General features: G+C 39.1%; 1 protein-coding gene across 7 annotated transcripts in view; it reads left to right on the top strand.

Annotated features, from left to right (window-relative positions):
- The first annotated feature begins 891 nt into the window (after positions 1–891).
- TPK1 (thiamin pyrophosphokinase 1) overlaps positions 892–15535 on the top strand; it is a 397642-nt gene continuing 382998 nt past the window's right edge. For 3 of the 7 annotated variants that reach the window (XM_087945983.1, XM_087945977.1, XM_087945981.1), the window contains exon 1: positions 892–931. The gene's annotated coding sequence lies outside the window, so the exon portion shown is untranslated. Of the gene's footprint in view, positions 1159–15535 lie in introns of all 7 variants that reach the window. The other 4 variants (XM_087945984.1, XM_087945979.1, XM_087945982.1 and 1 more) reach the window with 2 other exon arrangements.

The raw sequence follows: 15535 nt of genomic DNA, 5'->3' as shown, positions 1-15535 counted from the left end.
TTTCCAAAAGCACATTTCTCCATTTCTCATCCAGGGAACTATTCTGCCTTTTTAATATTTCTCAAAATATTTCACTCTTCTAGGAGAGGGGTGGATGCTAACTTTCTACACACCTAAACTGTGTTCATGGCCTTGGACAACCAATTCAGTCATTTAATATTAGTTTCCACAGAAAACAGATAATTTATTACAGTATGATTTGCTTAAAACCATTGTAGTGAGATACAGATCTGCCAATAATTGCAGATTATACCAATATATTCAAAACAATAAACGCCTCTGAGAATTTATTTGCAAAGTACAGACACCACATAAGCATTTTAGGGATAAATGGTGCTTAACTTTAAAGTAGATCTTAGTAGTTCTTATTAAGCTTATAAGGGCTATTGTATCTATGACTGAAAATGTTATAACCGTCACCTGAAATTTTGTGCTCCAGAGCTGTTAAACCCGATTTTAGAAAAAAGCCTGCAATTTATTCTTCCAATGCAAAGACAAGGTTGTATATTTCGTTTGTTGCATGGTTTGTCGTAATGCTAGCAGCATTGCGGAGGTTTACAGTATGTGCCATGCTTGTTTCAAACGTCTCAGTGCCTTCCTGATTAATCCTAATAATTAAAGGCCCAGGAACGGGCAGCTAGGCAGTCGGCAGTAGCAACTTTTTCCACGGAGCATTCTCCATTCTAAAGGTGGTGCTTTTCTCACACAACCGACCTTTTTGCTTCAGTTTTCCGGCAATACTGACAGCCTTTTCTAGCTTTCCTTCCACTTCCTCTCCCGGCGATTAGCGGCACTGTTATAAATCAAACGCCGAGTCACTGATTACCGCGGCGATCGATGTGATCGCCCTCTTCGCTCTCTCACTTCTACACGCAGCGTCTGCGGCGCGCCAGTGCAAAAGGAACATCTGAAGAAATGCGTGACTGGGAAGGTGAGCCGGCGACATCAGATTCTCTGCAGAGCGAAATACTCCTCCCGCCTCTTTGCTTATTCTTTCGTGTTTTCTGTAAGGGCGAGAGACAGCCTATAGTTTCAAGAGACAGCGTGACAGCGTAGCGGCGACGACGATGATTTTTGCAAACTGTACAATTACCCGCCAGTAAATCCTTGCGACTTATCCCTAAGAAGAGCGTGTAGGAGCGTGGATCTTGACCCTAGGTAGTGTTTTTTTTTTTTTAGCGTCTCAACGTTTCTTTTGCTTTCTGCGTCTCTCCTCTTTCACAACCTGTCGAAGGATAAAGTGAAAGCGTAGAGTCGCTTCCTGTCCTTAGTTAAGAGAGGCCTCCAAAGATCTTGACGGATCTTAATTTCTATAGCGAGGTCCTAAGCTTCAGACTTGCCGCGAGGTTGCATGTTCACTTTCTCAGTCCTAAAGAAGAAACAGGAGACGAGGGCTTTTAAATTTAACGTTGGGCAGGAATTTAATCCCTCTGCCCACTTTTTCCAAATATACCACAACTCAGACCACTGCATACCCCCCAACACATCCTTTGGGGTGTTGTAGCTTCAAGGAAGAGATCAGTTTATCTGTTTTATAAATGATAATTCAGATTCCCCAAATACATTCAAGGTGGATTCAAACAAACAACTGATAATTTGTCGGAGAAATTTAGGGGCATTATGGGAGCAAAAAATCTGGGATTACCATGAATTATCTCACAAAGAGGATTATTTTTTTAAAAAAGTAAATTAAATTTTTAGATTTCAACATCAAACAAAGAAACCAAAGAATGTTAAATGTTTGCATTAGCACTTGATGAGGGACTGCATTTTAAGCTCCTTATGGTTTTTTTTCCTGTCATAATTGTCTCCTTGCTTTTATTAGCCTCCTAGAGATAGAAATGGAGTGGTAGCAAGTTATTCAAAAATCCCAAACAAAAACAAACAAATCCTAAATGCGAAGAAAGGTAGCCTAATCAGAACATATTTGTCCTGTATCTTAATCATTTATTCTGTATCATGGTTTAATTTTTTAATGAAAAGAGCACTATAATATTTTTACATGTGTATTCTTTTTGAACTCTAGCTAGTTGATATATCAGTACAACATGAAACTAGAACAGGGCAGATCCAAATTCAACTCCCAAGTCAATATTGGTAACCTTGATTAAGTATCTTACCAACATAGTGACTAAATTAGTAAACCAGCAAAATATTGTGGACATAATATATTTAGATTTCAGCAAGACTTTTGACATAGTAGACCACAACCTACTTCTTAGTAAGCTGGAAAAAAGTGGAATAGTAGCACCACCACTCGCAACTGGTTGATAAACCATAATCAATGAATAGTCCTTAATGGGTCTAAGTGTATATGGAGGGAAGTAAGCAGTGGGGTGCTACAAGGCCCAGTACTCTTCAATATCTTCATTAACGACTTAGATGAGGGAATAGAAGAACTTACTAAATTTGCAGATGATACTAAGCTGGCAAGAATAGCTAACACTCAAGAAGATAGGCTCAAGATTCAGATGGATCTTGACAGACTAGAACACTGGGCCCTATCTAACAAAATGAAATTCAATGTAGAGAAAAATAAAGTCTTACACTTAGGCAAGAAAAACCAAAAGTACACATATAGACTGGATGAAACCAGGCTCAATAGCAGTAACTGTGAGAGGGATCTTGAAGTCTTAGTGGACAAAGCTAAAAATGAGCTAGCAGTGTGCAGCAGCAGCCAAAAAAGCTAATGCAATCCTAAGTTGCATTAACAGAGAGATACAATCGAGATCATGTGAGGTACTGGTACCACTCTATAAGGCCTTGGTAAGACCACACCTGGAGTACTGCATCCAGTTTTGGTCGCCACATTATAAAAAAGATGTTGAGACTTTAGAAAAAGTACAGAGAAGAGCAACCAGGATGATTAGGGGACTGGAAACTAAAACATATGAAGAATGGTTGTAGGAACTGGGCTTGGCTAGTCTAATAAAGAGAAGGACCAGGGGAGACATGATAGCAGTCTTCCAATATTTGAGGGGCTGCCACAGAGAGGAGGGGGTCAAGCTATTTTCTAAAGCACCTGTAGGCCAGACAAGGAATAATGGATGGAAACTGAACAAGGAGAGATTTAACTTGGAAATAAGGAGAAACTTTCTGATAGAAGAATCAACCAATGGAACAGCTTGCCCTTGTTGTGGAGTGTCATCACTTGAGATTTCAAGAAGAGATTGGACTATCACTTGTCAGAAATGGTGTAGGGTCTCCTGCTTGGGCACGGGGGTTGGACTAGATGACCTATAATGTCCCTTCCAACTCTGATTATCTGTTATCTGATTTCAGAGATATTTATTTATTTATTTAAATCACTCTAACCCGCCTCCCAAAGTTTTCAAAAAGATAAAAGAACTAGGTCGCCTAGTTGAAGGAAGGGATGGGTAATACTGAGGACATCTTTGTTTTAAAAACACTTTGATTAGAATGTATAATTTAGATAAGAATAATGATTTAGAGTAAAGTTTAAATATTATTTCCTTCAAGGCCAAAATAAACAATTTCGAGGATGGCCCCATGGGCCAGATTTAAGCATTCTGCAGGCTGAAGTCATCCCGTGGGCCTTGAGTTTGACATCCCTGGTCTAATGGTTAAGGTAGAAGTTAGGAGATTCGTGTCTTGCCTTATATATAAAAACTGTTTGGGTGACTTGAATCAGTCACTCTCATCCTAACCCACCTTATAGATGGGGGAAGTAGAAGAAAGGAGTTATTTATTTATAAAAATAATAGAAAATGGAGTGGATCATAAATAAATGATAATACCACAATATCTTTAGCATCATCAAATAACAGCATCTTATCCTGGGTCCTTAAGAAGGACGCAATAAGTGGACTAAAAATCCAATCTAAATGTCTCACTGACTATGTAAGAAATACTAATGAAGGCATGTTTTGGCTTCCTTGTCTAGGTTAAATTGTTCAATAATTCATTTTTTTTCTTCGCTATCCACATATTGTCTAGAGTCTTCTCCAACACTAAAGTTGAAGGCATTAATATCTTACTGTGACTCATTAAAGTTCAACTTTCAGTTCTACAATGTGTCACAGGGAATATATATTATTTTACAGATTCCTAAGTCCAGTAATTGTGACTCAAGTATTTAGTTGTGATATTTCTTCTGTTTTGTACCTCACTATCTCTTGTAATGTTTGGAGCAGTTCTAGCTTTTTATAATGTTGTTGGACAATAGTTGGGCGATAGTCACAAGACAGTTATTAATGCAAGGACCTTCTACTTTGTTCCATGAAATTTCTGTTCCGGCAGCTATTTTAATCTAATCTAATATGATTTAATTTAATTTAAATATAATTTAATTTAAAATATACCTGTGAACCTAGGCTGCCTTCTGCGTTTGGCAGACTCCTCTTTTGTTTTATTATTTTATATATTTTATTTAATTGTGACTACTATGTTAAAATAAAATAAAATTATAAATGTGACAGATATTTATCTGTGTTTGCTATTCAAGTAACATTCACAAAAATACATTTGTATGAGTACATTTATATTCACAGAACATTTTGAATGTTTTCAGAGGTATAAAAAACAATTTTAATTATTTATTGACACTCTCCCTAAATGAGATGTTACAAATTAGAAATATACCTATCAAAAAAATCAAGTTTGGCCTTAATTTATTTTTTTTAAACTAACAGCTATGTTGTTTTGTTATTTGTCATATACATCCTCAAGACTAGTTTTTTTTAAATTAATGGACAACAAAAATTGTTGTTTAGGGTGTGTCATTTATCTTATTCTGTTGTGACCTGTGATTATCAGATTAATGTCAGACAGAGCCAAAATATTGGCATGTAATTTGGACCACTAGGATGACCACTAGAGAGAAAACCTAGTCTGATACATGGGTCATAAATAGTTGAGATGGAAGAGAAAATGGATACTAGGTAGCCCTGATATTATGAGTCAGGGATTCAGACTAATTTGAACCAATTTCCAAGCATGAGTCAATAGAGTGGTTGGTTGTAAATTTTATTTCCAGCAGTGTGCCTATTGAGCTGAGCATATCCTTTTATTTTGGATAACTAAAACACACCTTAAACAGCAGGCCCTGTCTGCTGACAGTTGCCAGCCTTGCAGTCTTGTACTCTTTCTTCGTTTAATGTTCTGTCTCATACAATGGAATTGCCATCATTTCAAACTAGGTTTTGTAATTAACTGGGTTCATTCAACAAAAGAGAGAAAACTTGAACCATATTCTGTGCCAGGATCTAGATCTTCAGGGCTATATGGCCCTTGACCCTAGCTTATTAATTTTGGTAATTTCTTTTGTTTTTTGAGTCTGAAACATCACATTGAGTCATATTTGTTTACAGATTTGCAAATTTCATAAATCTTGCTTTTTAAAGGGGTGTGTATGGGGTGTGTGTGTGTGATTCTTACAATCTATTTTTGTAATAAATAAAATACCCCTGCTTCTATCATACCATCTTTAATGCTTCTAAATATGCATTCCTTTAAACCACAAACTTTTCTTGATGGTGCCATTATTATTGAAGAGAGTGGTTCATTTTACCACAACAATTCTGACATAGAGATTTTATTATTGTATAATTATTTAAGTACTGCACAGAACTCAGGAAACTCCTTAAAAATAATAGGCAGATAAACAATTACAGAGCTCCTATTCATACTCAGGTTCATCTCTGGGTTGTTGTTTTTTCAGAATTCATTTGCTTTAATAAATCCATCCCACTGCCATCCCATGAATGCCTACTCAGAACTCATTGTTCTCAGGTGATATGTATTGGATTACAGGTTAAATAATACTGTTTATGTTATTAACTGTACTGTATTTTTATATACTTTAAGTGGTTAAATTTGTGGCATTTCAATTTGGACTTTTGCCCAATGGTTATTTTCAAAATATAGGTGATAGAGAGGACCTTTGGGTTTAATTGTAAATATGTGAGGCTTGAGGGGGATGCTTCAAGGGGGATGCTTCTTATGCCCATATATTTTTTCCTCTTTACTGGTAGTTTAACTAACTTAAATATATGGTTTGGGACTGAATAATGCTGTAAATTAAGCTGTGTTTTTCCTAGAATTAAACAATGGTAAACTGTACTCTTGTTGACTATTATGATATGATAGTTACATGTTATTTCTTTCTGTTAAAAAGTTCCTTCTTTTAAGACAGAATGTATTCTCATATGGAAAGGCAGGCAAGGAATAGGTAATTATTAATAGTTTATTAAATTCATTGTTAACTCCAGTTCTTAGGTATTATATCCCTTGCCCAACAACTGTTGGCAGAGAAAATGCATCTGATAAAACTCAGTAAAGTACAATAAAAAATTAAAATCCAGAGATAAAAGAGCTACATGGAGGAAAAATATCTAAAGGTACTACTTAAACTTAACTAAATACAAGAGGAAAATTATGTAGTCTCATTTTTAAGAGTGGTTACTAGGAAAGGATGTTTCTAGGGCTTATGTCTAAAATAAATGAACACCAGCTTGAAGTTCTGTATTGTAATGTACAGTAATGCTTTATTTGATAAGGTTTTAACTCTAGATTTGAGCAGGACTGTCTTGCTAGTAAACATGCTAGAAATAATTATCCTTGTCTTCTGTGGGGCATATAGGAGTGTGCTTTAGATCAGAGGTCGCCAACCTTTTGGACCTCAGGGACCACCAAGCTCATAATTTTAGATCCCAGGGACCACTAACTGGTTCTGTGGGCATGGCCTAATTTGTGGGTGTGGGCTTGGTGGTCATGTGACTTGCTGGGCATGGCTTGTATGTAAATATTATAAATATTTATATAAATATTGAATTTTTTATTAAAAAAAAGAGCAACTTTTACCCAAAATCAGGCAAAGCAGGCAGATTGAGTTTCTCACAGAATCACAGGTTCATTCAGAGATATATCTATCTGCCATTGGCTAGCTCAGTCTGTCACATAAAATTTCCTTGCAAGCAAACTCACAAAATTGACTCACAACACACCTTGCATGTAAATATTGAATTTTTTATTTAAAAAAGAGCAACTTTTACCCAAAATCACACAAAGCAGGCAGGCAGATTGAGTTGCTCACAGAATCATTCAGTGATCTATTTATCTGCCATCAGCTAGCTCAGTCTCTCAAATTTGCTTGCCATGAGTCTGCACTGAATTTGCTTGCAAGCAACCTTCAGTCCTAAGGGAGGTTCAGCTGTGCTGAGCCAAAGATCTAAAGACTAGCTAGAAAGCAAGAAATCCAACCATTTCCCGCTTCCTAGCTAATCCAAATCTCCCAACACAGCAGAACAGATGATAGTCGGAAAAAGGAAAAATAGCAACTTAGCAGATAAGTTTGTCGGGTAAGGAGTGAATGGGTGGGGAGGGTTCTCGCAGGCCATGTGGGCGGCGCAGCCTTGTGTTTCTGCACAGCCTGGATTACCGTATTTGCCGGCGTATAAGACGACCCGGCGTATAAGACGACCCCCCACCACCACCAGAAACGCCCTCCAGAAATCCCCGGGGCTGCAGCGGCAGGGCGGAGTGCCAGGGGCCGTGGGAAGAGCAGGAAGGCTGCAGCCTCGGGCAGAGCGAGGCGGCGGGATGAAGCGGAGCGCGCGGGGATCCGGGAAGCCAGAGGCGCCGCTGCGTCCAACAAGCATCCGAAAGCCGGCAGTGGATATACCGGCGTATAAGACGACCCCCCCACTTGGAGGCATGTTTTTCGGGGCAAAAAAGTCGTCTTATATGCCGGCAAATACGGTAATTGCTTTGTGGGGGTGCTCTGGGGATGAGATTTCTCTGCGGCCCACCAAAATTTTCTCACAGCCCACCAGTGGGCTGCGTCCCACCGGTTGGCGACCACTGCTTTAGATTATAGTTTGATAACCAAAGCCTAGCTCTAAATGTACGTTTGATTACTCTTGCATCCCTCCCTTTTAATAAAACTTGGCTTTCTATAGAGCGAGCAAGATACAATATATGCATGATGGAGAGAAAGGATGAAAACAGCACTGTGCCACTCTGATGCAAACTCCTCCATTGTTGTACATGCATTGTGTCAATACATGCAGTCTGGGAAGGGCAAAACTTGGGTTACCCTATTAGACCACTGCTTTTAACATTTTAATTAAAACTGGTATCTGCAGACATTTGAAAGAGGGCCAAGACTAGGCAATCCCTATCAGTATGTGGTTTATTTATGAGGAAGAATCACATTAGAAGGAATGGCTGTTTTTATGAAGAACTATATGCCCTCATCTCTGACTTGAAACAAAATAGAATTTTAATAAAAACCCTTTACTGCAAGGAATATACTATTACTCCCTATAATACAGATAGATTCAACTTCTACAAAGAAACCAACGTGTTCTTTTCTAAGTAGTATTATTTATTCATGCAACTTTCAATATGATCCAATTAGTTTGTTTAGCTTTTTGATTCTGTCTGCTCTCTGTAACTCATATAACAGCATCTGAGGATGTATTGCTTCTTTTAGAAGAGTCCTACAACTGCAAAATAGATGTTTTACTTAGAATTCTTTAAGTTCTGATGAAGTCCAATGTCATATAATCTATATTCTACTAAAACTCTTGTATCTGATTGTTTGTAACCTTCAATTAGGCAAAAGAGTGCATCATAAGGCAATAATTTTTAAATCAACGTATCTGAAATGGACTATGTGGAACCATAATTCCTATGTGATTGAAATTTGACAAAGCTGCGGCTACTTCAGCATAAATGCACATTCTGACTGCACATTTCTTAGACAGTTGTTGTGTGGCAAAAGGGAAGAGAGTAGAGATGTATCCCCATCTTCTTTCCTGCCTTCCACTGATCTATAAATCAAGTCTTTCCTGCCTTCCACTGACCTATAAATCAAGTTATGATGAGGTAGGATTGGCTGGGGACTACTAGACATCAACAGGACAGCCCTTTTATAGAATTGGGAGTGGGGGTGCAGTTTTCTGTACAGTTCCTCACTTCCTTATTTCCCCTCTCTCCAGCAAAATGGCAGACTATGGCTTAGCTGAAGAGAAGAAGTGATTTCTGATGCTCCCTGACAGCTTCCCATTCAGAATCAATTAGGAAGTTGGCAGGTAGTCATAAGCAGATTCTATAGGGATTCAAGTAATTTAACAACCGGTTCTCTGCCCTAATGACTGGCTGGGTAGACGTGGCTGGGTGGTCATGTGACTGGGTGGGTATGGGCAACTCAATGTCACTCTTATTGAGTGGCGTCTTTCCTGGCGTCTCCTCGCCACACTCAGCCATGCCTTACCCTTCCCCTCTCAGTCATTCCTTGTCACGCCTGGCTTCGCCTCGACTCGCCTTGACTTGACTTATGACCACAGTTGAGCCCAAAATTTATGTTGCTAAGTGAGAAATTTATTAAGTGAGTTTTGCCCCATTTCACGACTTTTCTTGCCACATGTGAATCATTGCAGTCAAGTTAGTAACACAAAATAAGTGAATCTGGCCTCCCCATTGACTTTGCTTGCTAGAAAATTGCAAAAGGGGATCACATGATCCTGGAAGACTACAACTGTCATAAATGTGAGGCAGTTGTCAACCATCTGAATTTTGATCACATGACCATGGGGATGCTGCAATGGTCGTAAGTGTGAAAAATGGTCATAAGTTACTTTTTTCATGCCATTGTAACTTTGGTCACTAAATGAACTGTTGTAAATAAAGGATTACCTGTACAAAAATACAAATAAAGCATTATGTTGTAGATGCCATTCTTAGAAGGCTTTGATGGATGGCAACAGACCTGTGTGTGTGTTTAACCATTAAATCAGATTTTTTTAATAATTAACCCTGGTTGGTTGATGTATATACCTGAAAAAAATACCTGTATTTTAGTTCTTCAAACGTAGAATAATTTTATGCCCTTCAAACGTCTGTGAAACTTTAAGGCTAAAAGTCACAATTCTTTAAGCTTAATCCTTTACCCAGAAAAAAGCTTAGTTTAAATGAACGAATGACAGAGAAAATTGCTTGAGTGTTTGTCTTTCTCTCCACTGTTTCAAGAATGGCAACTTAGTAGCCTAAGAGTTGCAAGTAATCAGCCGATCTCATAGGAAACTTAGAGCACAACAATAATTGTCTCTCTAGAAACTCAAGCAGCACTCGAGCTAGTAGTAGAGGAGTCAAAGTTAAGACTTAGGTAGAAAGTGTTCTTTATTACTAACACAAGACACTCTCAGTAGAAAGATAATCAGCTATTGCAGAATTTAGCAATCCACCTTGGGATTCAAATCTTGCCTCTTTTTCTTCCATTTTTGTTGCTTTTTTTAAAAAAAGAATCTGAATATGAAGGGGAGCTTTGATCATGATCTGGTCTGCCTTGGCAATTTCAATTCTCACTTTTATGAAACTTTCATTACTTTCTTCCAGAGGACAAATGTTTTTTTCAACTTCCCCATTTAGCTTACAATCATGGTTTTCTCCCCAGGTCTCCTATTCAAATATTAATCAGGCCTGTCCCTACTGAGGGGTGGTCATTTGGTGAGCCCAGCCATTAAATTAAACATAAGGAGTTCCATGCACTATGGAACCAGAATGACTGGTTACATTATACACAACTCACTTTACAAACACTGTCAAAAATCTTATTTGCTTGCAAAAAGCTGCCCTAAATACCAATCATTAGATTAGAAATGAGGGAATACACACTGAAGATCAATGACATAAAATTAGTACATGCCATAGATATCTAAATAAACTTCAAACCTGGTGCCATGTTACTAGGCCTTATCATCATGAGAAAACTAAAATGAACTGGAGGGAGGATCCACACTCCTTTTTTAAAAAAATGTTACCATCAATGAACAATCATGTGCCTTGGTCACTCTGAAGCAATGCAAGAGACTCCTGTCCCAAAGGTGCTTTTTCAAGAGGCAACTGGACTTTCTGGAAACCAAGAAAGACCAGTTGCCTCTTGACAAAAGCACCTTTGGGACAACCATGACCTGAATGTCTGAAGAATCCACATAGACAAGAGACTTCTGTGCTCAGTGACAAAGCACCCTTTCTCACCCAGGAGAAGCAATCCTTAGATCCATTTGCACCACTTAAAGACCCTGGCTGGTCTCACTCACCTCAGAAGATATCCGAAGGAAATCATCCAAATTTAAAAAAAGATCAAATGCCCCTAGAAAGGCAGTTAAAAAAAATCAGAGTGCCAAGCTTGCATCTTGCATCTCAGCCATTTCTTCTATGGCTAAATATCTCTAAATCCAACCAGTCTCTCGTCCCCTTTACAATGGATCTCTGGGGCTGCCTCCCACTTTGCGGATAAGGGTGACGGACGCTGGATCCACATCTGGAAACACCTCCAATCCAAGCCTGGAAAGGATCCCTGGCGAAGATTGGCTACAATCTTTGTTGGGGGCCCTTTCCCCCAGTTTCCTTGAGCACCTGTGCTGATATCCCTTAAATGCTAATTTCATTAACAGCAGGATGAGAAACTGCATTGGAGGGAAAAGGGAAAGATGCAGCTTGAAAACAAAATGTTTTCCTCAGCAGCATTGCTTAACTCGATCAGGCAGGCAGCGGAGGTCCAAAAGATTATCACTTTCCCATCAGTGAAGGAAGGAAAACCTCCCAAAGCCCTTTTTTGAGCAAACAAACAAAGCCAATGACTAGCCAGATTGCTCTATTTAGAGAATATTATGGATCCAGGGAAGAAAGACACCTGTGATTGACTCCTTCGACACTTAATTGGGGACAGAGGCAAGGAGTGGCTGGGAGGCAATTCAGCTGGTTTGCTAAACAGCTCAGAAAGTTAGCTACCCATTTTCCTGAAGCGGTGTGAATTGGCTTTATCTCACCATTGGTCATAAGTCTCTACAGGTCTCATTGCTTTTTTGCCTGTCCATAATCTTTCTGTTTCTATGTTTAGATAAGGAAATATCTGTGAAAGAATGGGTTAATAAGTCATTTAGAGGAGGACCTCCTGATTGGGAATACATTTTGAGATCCAGTTTACCATTATCATGATCCCCTGTATCTGTTTCTTGAGACACCACTTTGGCATATCTTCATTTATGTTTACTTCAGATCTGATTTACTGCAATCTTTCATTATTATTTCTCCTAGATTCTATGCAGTATTTCATGAATTTCAAATGAACATTTTGTTATTATTCAATATTTAAGGATTTGTCTTTTCTCAGTACCATCATATATTGGTGATCATGTTCTTCTATTGTGGTCTTCTATATTCCTGATTTCTGGAATCCCTTCCAGAAATGTTGAATTATAAAACACTTCCTGTTGTAGTACAGTATTTAAAGCTATACCAAGTATATCATACACAGGCATATGCTTTTTTTTTCATTCAGTGATGTGTAATCCTAGAATCTAATCCTAATCTGCATCATACAGATAGTACTTAACTATAGCCCAGTATCAACAGCCAGCCAATTAAACAGTCCAAAATATCCGAACAAATAACATTCAAATTAATTTGCATCTCACAAAAAGGTATTTAAAGAGCTGTGTCTTGACAGATGAGCACAACTCAAAACACACTGACAATGGTGTCTCAAATGGTGATGAAATATTTGCAACCAAATTGCCAAGCTCAAAGCTCAAATGAACAGCCTAACCACCAACCCGAGCTATTAATATTGAAACACATTTCACATCCTTCAGAGTATGATTGCTACTTACCCTAAAGAGGTAATGGCTGTGCTGTAATGCTGCAGTTAGCCATATAGCTTTTTGATGTGACTGGATAGTGACTATTTTCTTCTTTTAACAAGATACCCCTGGATCTGAGTTTATTTCTGTTTTGCAAAAACAAGGTCTTTAGGTCATTATCACTGATGGTAAGGATTCTGTTTCATTTTGACACAATGTATTGTTCATATATATGTGGAGACAATAATTTATGATTACCTTTAAGATCAGTTTGGATTAACCTTTTACCTTGAAAAAAGAGGAACGTAATGTATTGTGAGGAATGGACTCCCCATACCAACTTATTTAAAATATTATCTAAAATCAACTTTGATTTTACTTTGACCCTTCAAAAATGAGGAATCTCTATAAGATTTTTGTACAAGATTTAGAATATATCTGATAAAGAAGATTTACAAAGTCGTGATGATGGTGGAAAAATTATAAAACAATTTAAAATGAAAGCCAGCATTTGGATGTATTTAGAAGATAATTATAAAATATCTCACCATTATTATGCAATGGGTTGTAACATTTCCTCTAATTCAGGGGTGTCAAGCTTGCATTGTCATGGCAGTATCAAGTGACATATTGGGACTTGTTTCCCATTCGCTAAACCAGGTTTGGGTATAGCCAACATGTGACGCATCTGGCCCATGGGCAGGGAGTTTGACAGCCCTGCTCTAGTTAGTTTGCTGCTTGCAGTGCTCTGTTTAACTCTGTTTCTAAATTTAGCTCAGTAAAATTATTGGAAAGTGATCACTTTCTAGTCTTCTGATTGTCATTTGGAATGAATGAATGAATCAATCAATCATGTTTTTTGAGGCATACTTGTCCCTCAGTATGTATTTGTTGTACCCATGATGATTGTTTTTTCTATTATTCAATTTTTTGTAGGAGTTCTATGTCATATCTATGTTATATCTATGTTAAAAATATTATGAAATCAGAATCAATTATTAGGCCAACATGTGATGTTGCAGGACACAAGGGAAAGAAGACGCTGTGGAACATAATGTCATTCTGATTGCTATGAGAAAGCCTCAACAGTTGGGACCTTTTCCTGGGAGATCCAGAATTTCCGCTGAATATTATTGTTGTTTAATACCTTGTTGTTTAAGGTAATATATGCATTAGATATGTAAGTGGGCTTCTGGAGGTTTTGATACAGTAGATGACATTCTAGATTTTGCATTAGTTGCTACAATGTCAGTAGGAACTATGAATTAAAGTCCTTGGATACAGGATGTGAGATGTGATATAATGGACTCTTTCATTAATTCTATTTAGCTGGGTTGTCAGATAGATTAAGATGCATCAGATCATTAGATGAGAATGATAGCATATTGATGAGGATTCAATTTGGTTTTGAGTAGTTAGACTTGCAAGTTTGCTGTGACATTTCATATTTTCCTGACTTTGTAGAGTTGTCAACTTACAGTGATATGAAGCTATATGGCAGGTCTTAATATTGCATCCATCAACTGTGAAGTCCAGATACACCAGCTCAATCATTGTTTAAGTTCATTATGTCTTCTCCTCCACGCTGCTACAAGAGTCCAGGAATGGGTAAGACTCTTCCCTCTTACATCATTGAGCTGAGTCTGCCAAAATATAAAAGCTGCTGCTTGGCCCCCAGTTTTTTGACTCAACCCCTTGAGCGTCAAGAGCAAGTGTTTCTAGAGTTTTTGCTACTTAGCAGCAACTATCTCAAAATTGAAAGGAGAAAGCAGACAAAAAATAACATCAGCAAAGCTCCCAGGGATCTGGTGGAGCTGTGCTATCAGGAAAGCGGGGATCCGAGCTTCAGCGTTGAGGCTTCAGTGTTGGAGCTCCGTCCTGTTTTGACTTGTGAGTTCTTGCTGTGAGTGTTCGGCTGAGCCTCCTGTGCAGTTTCCCCTAGTGCACAGCCGGATCTATGATCAGGCTTTTACTGGGCCTGCAGACAGGTTTCATTAGGCAGTTGGCCATTTTGATCCTAGGCCCAGAGCACATGGTGGGCGGCCATTTTAAACCAGGCTCAGAGCTTGTGGCAGTCAGCCATTTTGTACAGGCATCAGAGTTGCGTGGCTGGTTAGGGTCTCACAGCGGGAAACCAGCTCACCTGGCCCTCGCATTAGGGTGACATGTTACAGGGGAAGCTGACAGCGCCTCTTGTGTTGAGCGCTTTGCACCAATCTGATCAGCCTGGCCTTGAGGAAGCCCTTTGCTCCAAGATTTCAATAAGGCCACTCAAAAGGAGGAGGCAGCAAGGCCTTTCTGCAAAAAGAGATGCTGCAGCCAAGATTAGAGCCAAGGTCTTGGCACCTATGAAGGACTCAAAATTCAGGGCCCAAAAATGAAGGCATATTGCATTGAAGAAGCAATTTGCCAAGAACCTGGAACAGGTCAATCGGGATTTGCAGGCCAGCCCAGAGCCTGTTTCCAGGGCTAGTGAGGCAGAAACAAGTTCTACCAGTAATCGGCAGGCATGGTCCCCAGAGAGAACAGATGAGGGTTTTTTCCCTTGTCAGGACTTGAGTAGGTCTGGGCTTAACTTTAGGCAGGCAGCCTGGATTCCAGGAGCTTCCAATCCTCAGGGTTACTTGACCCAAGGTGGCCATAAGCCTAGGGCGGAGGCCACCCTACTGCTGCTGGCCTTCGCCCAGTGGCTCCTTCTATTGGCAGCAGGCCTGAGGATATTAAGGACATGGTTTTGGTGGCCATTAGACAGGGGATTGCTGACGGTTTTCAACAACTCCTTCACCCCTCTGGAGGGGGCCAAGGTTTATTCCCGGCCTCTCGGGTAGTCCCTCCTGTCCAGAGGGGGTTTTCTGGGCCCCATGAGTATAGCTTACTTCTACTCATTCTGAATGGGGGGAATACACATCTTCAGGGGCTCTATGAAT

This window comes from Notechis scutatus, chromosome Z, assembly GCF_049901735.1.
Source record: "Notechis scutatus isolate UNSWTSFEM ecotype Mainland chromosome Z, rNotScu1.2, whole genome shotgun sequence".
Classification (NCBI taxonomy): Eukaryota; Metazoa; Chordata; class Lepidosauria; order Squamata; family Elapidae; genus Notechis; species Notechis scutatus.
Note: the sequence above shows the minus strand (reverse complement) of the source record. Positions and strands in the feature narration are given on the sequence as shown.